We start from the raw sequence: 8,528 nt of genomic DNA on the forward strand, positions 1-8,528 counted from the left end.
CCACTGGCTTCTAGACTTCTCAAACAATAAATTCACAGGTCGAATCCTGGGGAGGATTGCTTCATTGCAAGCTCTCAGAATAACCAATGATATGCAACATGATCAATTATATATTAATATAATAATATAACTATTATATTATTATATTAATCTATAATCTAAAATAAAATAGAGGATAATATATTAATTGTGTTGTGTTTATTTCAATTTTGGACGTGGGTTTGAGAAATTTTTTATCTTTTAATAAATAAATAAGTGAGATTTAGTTTGAAGAGAATAATTTTTATATAATAAATTATACGAAAATTGTTTGAACAGATTTTCAATTTCAAACCAAAATACAAAATCCAAAAATAATTTATTAAATTTAAATATAGTTTATTTCGCCAAAGCCGTTAAGTCATTTCATTTCAATAGCTTGCTCTTAGCCATGGATAACATTGGGCGATGATTTTGCATGATTGCGACTTAGAAGATCTAAAATAAGATTTGGAATAATGTGAGTGCATGACTACCTTATCTACATACGAAGATAGGCGTTGGTAGTCCGATGGTGTCATAATATTATAGCATGCTGTGTGGTGACCCGGCGGGTAGGATTTTGAAATGAAAGTTTGACATTATGTGCAGGGTATTGGCTTTAGATTTTATACATTTTATTTAAGACTAATTTATGATTTGCAGTGGTAGATTCATTTATGCAGATTGGTTAAGCCTTATGAAACATGGGTCTACCCTATATAGCATCATGGCTCGTTGAAACGTGCCACTGCCAGAGAACCAGGTATGCCATCAACAACATATATCTTCTCTCTCATGCAACCAGGAATATTAACCAGAATAATAAGCGACTTATCCTTTTTCATGTTAAATCGTACCGTTATTATCTGTGAAAACCTAAAGGCCTCAGGGTGGTTTTCCAGTGGGAAATTAGGTTTTTATGCGTGCCATAGACCTTAACAACAACCAAAATTTTTGTAAGGCTATACCGCAATCGTTCTTTAATATACTGTTATGTAGGTTGAATCCTACGCCTAAATCTCTATCGCCCTTTTATCCAAGACTAGCATTCATAAATAACAAAATCAACCTATACAACAGATCAATCACTAAATAATATTATTTTCAATCACTTTTTTTTTTCAGACAGAAAAAACCACTATCACAAAGCCAAATTTATAATTGACATGTTATATTAAGTTTTTTTTAAATATTATCGATTATATTATATCACTTCCTCGAATAAACTTGAAAATGAAACCTAACTCCAATCAGTCAAAGTTGCTCTGAATCAAATTCTGCAGTGAATAGTGCTGAATATACCCATGCTTTCTATCAAAAGCACGCAAGTGCAAATAAACTCTCAACCAACCCAAAAATTAGAGGTTCTGCCAGTCAACTAGAGATGCCCAAGTTGGGAAAATAATATAAGAGCCTCTTTAGAGACAACAGTAGGATATATCCAAAATGTCGATCTCAGCAGCACCACATAGATGTAAATGACCAGAGGTTACCACGATGTTCTCAAGAAACTCTTGTTTGAACAAATTTCAACTTTTTATAGAAGCTCCTCTAAGAGATCTCCCACTAACTTTCCAAAATAAAATTGTGTATAGGATTTAGTCTAATCATCTCGGGGAGCTGGAGACAGACTTCGAGCTGATTTGACTGCAGGTGAACGAGAATAGGATTGGCTGCGGCTCCTGCTAGGGCAGGGGCTCTGACTGAGGCTGCAGCTTCTAGGACTCTGAGTTCGAGGTTTATATGAGGTTGGCAAATGCTGAGGGGTTCTGGACCTTGACCTAGACCTTGATTGTGATCTAGACAGAGAATGGCGCCTAGGACGAGGGCGAGGATGAGATGGAGACCGAGATCGTGACTTTGACATTGAATGAGGTGGTGCTTTGTGCTTTGGAGACTTGCTGTGGTTGATGCAGTGGCTCCTACTACGGCTCCTGCTGCAAATAGCGCTCTTGTTGCTGCTTCTGTTTCGGCTCCGGCTCCGACTCCGTGACACAGAACGACTATGACTATGGTTGTAACTGTGGTTGGGGCTCCTTGAAATGCTTCTCATGAATACATACTCCTTGACCCAGATATAACCCCGAGAAAATGCATTCCTGAAGTCAGAGTCATCAAGCTTTCTGATAGCATATTTCATGTCATCGTAATTCGTGTAGTACACAATCCCAGTTGTACCGCTCCTGTCACGAAACACTTGAAATGACCAACATCGCCAGCTCCTAGCATATCGTCCTTTAGAGGCAGCTCCTATTTCAGACTTTATAGCAATATTAATGCGGTCTGACATGGGGCCGATATAACACGATACAACATGCCATGCGGTGATGAGAGAGAAAAAAAAATAGCGACGTGTTGTATTGTGTTATATCGGCCCCATGTAAGACCCCATTAATATTGCTATAGGGTCTGAAATAAGAGTCGCGGTCGTTTAGATCCGGCCATGACGTCAACGATGGTACGATAGTAACAAGGACGTGGTATTCAGATCATCGAGATACTCCTCCACTGTGCCCCCCAGCACTGCTGTAACTACTATAATGATCATTAGTTGTGCCCCCCAGCACTGCTGTAACTACTATAATGATCATTAGTTGAAGATTGTCCCTGACCACCATGGGTAAGCTTGACTCGTAAACGATTGCCATCAAAATTATACCCATCACGACCACGAATAGCATCCTCTGCGTCACGAGCATTCTCAAACTCTATAAAATAATAAGCTAGAGTCCTGCGAGGAATCTTTAGATCAATATCAACAATAAGTCCATACTTGTAAAATAGGTCCTGAACTTCCTTTTCCCTAGTAGATTCCCAACATATAATGTTTGACTTGCATGGCTACTCACTATCACTGATCAAATAAATACCTGCTAATTTTTGCTTAAACAACAACAGACAAGTAGGGAGTTCGATGACTTCTCTGTCGCCACAAAACATAAACCCCAAAGATCCCAGAGGTGTGTGCATAAAATAGTATTCAGAATAATCAACAAGGGTATGAAATGATAGACGAATCTAAATGTTGTGAACGAATGGACAAGGGGTTTATCGGAAAAACTAAATATAAAAACACAATATATACGTAAATTTGGAGGGTTGAAACTTTAGGTGTTGAAAGAAATAATTCATGTTTTGTTGGGAGGTTCCAAGCACCGACCCCTCCAAGTTGTTTTAATATAGCCATGGCCCCCAACTGAGTGAGGGTTACATTTCATGAAGTCTATGCCCCATTAAGCGAATGGGCCAACAGTAACTACTTGGTGTAAGTGTGCTGGCGGGGCACGTTGCTCGCGGTTAAAAATCTGACATTCATGGCATTTGTGAACAACCAAAATACAATATTTAAAGATAGAAGGCCAGAAATAACCAAGGCAGATGATTTTCTTACCAGTGGTGTAGCCTGACATATGACCACCACGGGCACTAGAGTAGCATTCATTCAAGACCTATTCAGCCTCTTCAAATGTTATACATCTGCGAAGAATGCAGTCCACACTAACTCAGTCACGGAAAATTTTAAGAACAAAAAATTATCTTGAAGCTTAAAAACATTGGTGAATCATACTAATCCTTAATATGAAACTATAAAATGTTTATTGATACATTTGTAAATTATTCAAATTCATAATGATTTGATATACATTTTCTATATAATGTTGGTGATTTTTAAGGTAAAATAATTTTATATTATAAAATTTGGGCGAACTATTTTTACAAAAAATGGAAATTGACGAATCATTTTTTGTTGGAAAAATCATGGAAAATTAGTCCACCTACGAATATTAGCACCTAAAATTTTCCATGGACTCGATACAATGTATCGCCAAGAATCCAATAGGGTTGGGATTGATGTCAGATGCGGTGTTGGTCAGATCAAGACAACTCAGATCAAAAGGTTTGAGTTTGAAGATAAAAAATAATATCTCCATACCACGAGTCAAGAGTGCTGATGAGAAACATAGTTTCATTAGGAATCTACTCATTAAAATCAGTAGAAGTGCTTGTAGATGGAAGAACACATATCAACTTAGAAAAAATAAGTGATTTCTTTGATTTGGTGGCAGTAAATGCCAAATCAAAATCCTGTAGGATAACAATCCATTTCGTGTATTTTCCCCCGAGTAATTGACGAGTCAATATATAGGCCATGGGGTTCAAATCGAAAATCAACATGGTTTTCCATAAAAGGATATACTAATGAAATCTTTGGATAACATGGACTTATTCCAAGGCAAGCTTCTTAACATGGGCATATCGAGATTCAGTGTCAATAATATTTTGGCTTAAATAATAAACCACATGTTTATTGCCATCGTCGTCATCCTGAACTAACACCATAGCAATGGTAGTATTAGTTGCAGCCAAGTATAGGAAATAATCACGTCGATAATCATGGGGATGCAATAAAGGAGCACTAATAAGCATGTCTTTCAAATCATCAAATGATTTCATGACAACTTCATCCCAAATGAAAGGAATCCCCTTCTTAAGCAAGCGAGTAAAACCCTTGGCAAGTTCAACATAGTTAGGAACGAGTTGACGAAGAAAGTTAGCATTTCCTTGCAGGCTTTGCAATTGGAGCAATGAGGTAGGGGGCATAAGTTGACTATAGCCTCAACTTTTAAAGGATCGATTCAGATACCTTCGTGGGACACCACAAAACCCAAGAGTTGACCAAATTCAACACAAAAAAAGAACTTGTGTAGATTGAGACGGATGTTATAATGTTGACATCACAGAAAGATGGATCTTAAGTAGTATTGATGATCATGAAGCTTAGCAGAATGGGTTGGTAAGGCTGAATAATGTGTTGAATATCGTGAAATGCATAAGACATTGCTCTCTGGAAGGTAGCGCCAACATCTTTTAAACCGAAAGGAAGCTTCTTATAGGCAAAAGTGCCCCATGGATAGATAAAGTTTGTCTTATGTTGATTAGTAGGTGAAGTGTTGATTTGGTTGTAGCCATAAAAACCATCCGTAAATGGTAAAATATCACTCCCAGCACATTCATTAATGATCTGATTGATAAAAGGAGTGGGATAATTGTCTTTTGGACAAGCGCGATTAATGTCACGGTAATCAACACAGACGCGAATCGTGCCCTGATTTTTGGCAACAGGGACAATGTTAGACACCCAATCTATTAATGGGATGGGATAGATAAAACCATATTTTAAAAGATTTTCCACTTCTGCCTTAATAGCATAAGCCTTTCGAGGATGAATGGTATGAAGCCATTGGCGAACAGGCTTCACACTAGGATAGGTAGGTATTTCATGCACCACTATTGCTGGATTAGTACCATAAACCTTGATCTCATCAGGGGAATATGACACCCCAATATGAATATTTTCAACAATTCCAGGTTTAATGGAAATATCAAGAGGCATGGTTGCAGTAGTGTTTCCCATATTAACCTCAGACAGGACTTTGTGAACCAAAATAGGTGTTTGAAGTGGATGCATTGGGAAATGAGAAACAAACACTTCAAGACGTGAAGGCATCTCACCAAGGTTGGGAAGAAATGAAGAACAATGATGGAGACTATTCCAAGGAGTTTTGTCGAAAGACATAACCTCAATGATACTCTCATCGATGGGCAATGTCTCATTCAAAGGATCCAGAAAATCCCAAGAAAAAACCCAAGGAGATGGCACATAAGTATCCAAGTTTATACTGAAAACAACATGACTTTCTGAAGCAACCATTGAAGCCAAGACAATTTCTTGATAATCTTGCTCTAATGGACTTAATGGCATAGAAACGCCAAAAGAATCAATTTGATCTGGAGTAGGAATAATCCAAGGATTCGTATAAACCAATATCATATTGATCGCAGTGATATTCAGAGGTGGGACAGTAAAATTACCCATTAAAGCAGAGTCTTTGAAAAGACCTACTCCCACACTCTCATAAGAAATCTCGGTATTTCCCAGATATGGGACATTGTCATTTGACGTACTGGAAGAGAGAAAAGATAGTTGGTCGATGGTGACAATTTTTCCTTTGTGAGGAAAACGAAGCACCCAGAACAAAGAATAAACCACAAAAAACATAGAGTGGGTCCAACTTCGTTGGAGAATAAGGTTGTAATTAAGATTCACATCTAAAAATTCCACTTCTAGCTCAACAGCCTTTCCTTCCGAGGTGATCAGAAAGTTTGTGAGAATACCATATGGACGGGAACCTCTTCCATCAAAGGCCTCGAAAGTGTTTTGGGACTAATTGAGGGGAGGAGATCCGATGGCCTTCCAACACGAAATAGACCTAATGCAGGTGGAAGCACCTTCATCAATAATAGTTTGATGGATCGTCTTTCCTTTAATGAGAACCTTAATCAGAAAAACAATCTAATGGGGAAGACAAGGAACGTGGTTTTCAAGATCAAAGGTAATTAAACTTAAATCAGAAGGATCAATGATGCCTATAATAGACAACAATGATTTCCACTGCGTTGGACATGTTTGGAGAACTTCCAAAGAAGACATCACCGAAGGTTGTTGATCTAAATCCTCAACAATATTATAATGATGTGCAGCTCTAGCATTCAGATTATAAGATGATTTCTGAAGCACACCCTTTGGAGGTGGTCAAATTACAGACTCACTTTTAGGATGCTCAATATGGAGTGGGCCAGAAAAAAGAAAAAAGAAAAAATATTCAAGAGCAGCACAAATTAAGAACCTTAAAGCAATTACCAGAAAGTGAAAATAGTTACAGACAAGAAAACAACTCTGGGAATGGACAGTTGGTCAAACTCATTACAAAAATAAGGTGAAGGATTGAATGTAAATGATCATAGGCTTCCCAGTGGAGTCACCATTTTTTTGTCTAGGTAAATCCTCTCTGTAGAGAGAGATGATCCCTCTAGCCCAATGAGTGGGTCTAGCAACCAAAGTGACAATATACCAAACACTTTCTGAAGTTACAATTGAAAAGAGAAACGAAGAACATGGCCTACCTCGTTCTGATGCTATTTCGATCTCCTTTGTTAAAGACCTTGAATCAATTGTGTCACAGGTTCATTCATGTTTCTCTTAGTGTTTATGCACCTGAAGAAGAGATCAAGACACAGCAAGGCATGCAAATACAAATAGAATATTCAAAAGAAACCTACTTAACTAATCAAGTAATGTTAAGATGAATGATACATAAGCATAGAAATTTATGGAAAATGAATCAGCAGTTGTATATTAATAGAAAATAAGGGGAAGCATAAAACCAAGCCTTGATGGTGGTAGACTCTCCTTTAATGAATATCCAAGTCCAAGCTAAGCTCTCCAAGCGCTCCTTCTTCAAGCCAAAGGAGAATCATATAGGCACAGTCTTAGCATAAAGGTGCAAATAGGCATAGACCAACCATTTAGGAATGGGAGAGGATGAATATATAGGCTAGGAAAGGGAGTTAGGATCTCTCCAAAGATAGGAGTAGGCCCTTATCTCAAGGAGGTAGCTCATAGGGATAAGACAAGAGGCCAATTTGGGAGAATTAGACCTCATCTATGACGAACAACCTCGAGCTTGCCACTCTGGAAGCTTCTAGATCTCGAAGCTTCTCATCCTCTTTTAGAAAATTTCCTTTTTGGGACTATCGTGGGTATAAAAGTGAATAGAGCGATGCCATCACAGGTCAAGTGCAGTGCAATAGGCAATCATCACTATTTTTAGTCTCATAAGTGAGATGATTCTTAAATTAGGGTTTTAGAGCTATTTCTTTCGGGGAAAGCTCAAGGCATTTTCCAATCAATGTCTTAGGAGGGATTTGAGCTGCATATTGGAATGAGTACACTGCATAATGATCATGTTTTGGGCACTTCAAGGAATGTCACAGGGAAGTGAAGGAGGTGTGACAAAATACTGTGTAACAATAGGTATGCAATTCATAAGGTACATATGTTCATAAGCATTTAAATTTCTATTATCTTTAATGGTTAATAAGAACCTTGTTTATAACTAGACTAGGATAAAGATAGTACTCACTATATTAAAATCTTAATACTTTTTTTCTAGAGTTTACAAATAACTAGGATGTCAAATGAAAGGCCCTACTCTTGATTGAAAGAATGAACAACTTATCATAGGATTCCATCCTGCATGATTATGTGAAAGATATAACTTAAGAAATTAAATCACGCCCTTGTTATCATGTGTTGTGCCTGTAAGTATGTACAACATGTATAAAAGGTGATGGCTTAATACAAAGAGAACACTTCAAGAAATCCTTATCAAGTTTGCCAAGGAACATCTCCAGGTATGCACTAAACTATACTCCTTACAATATTATGTTAAAGGTATGATCATCCTATTTTTGAATTTTTCATTACATTACTAACATCATTATGTATATCTATCTTGAATAAAAAAGTCTCTAGTTCAGGGTGATTCATCTTTTGATAAATCTACCCTCCCTACATCCTTGATTATTATTATAGAACCCTAGACTGGTTCTTTGGAAAACCCTAACCTAAGGATGTGTCGAAAATGAATGAAACCCTAATCTAC

At 37.4% G+C, this 8,528-nt stretch overlaps 1 pseudogene; it reads right to left on the minus strand.

Annotated features, from left to right (window-relative positions):
• Positions 1 to 1,624: 1,624 nt before the first annotated feature.
• On the minus strand, positions 1,625 to 5,437 carry LOC149264261 (uncharacterized; annotated as a pseudogene).
• Positions 5,438 to 8,528: the final 3,091 nt, after the last annotated feature.

Source organism: Pinus tabuliformis, chromosome 6, assembly GCF_031772625.1.
Source record: "Pinus tabuliformis cultivar Carrire ecotype Pingquan chromosome 6, CPIR1, whole genome shotgun sequence".
NCBI lineage: Eukaryota > Viridiplantae > Streptophyta > Pinopsida > Pinales > Pinaceae > Pinus > Pinus tabuliformis.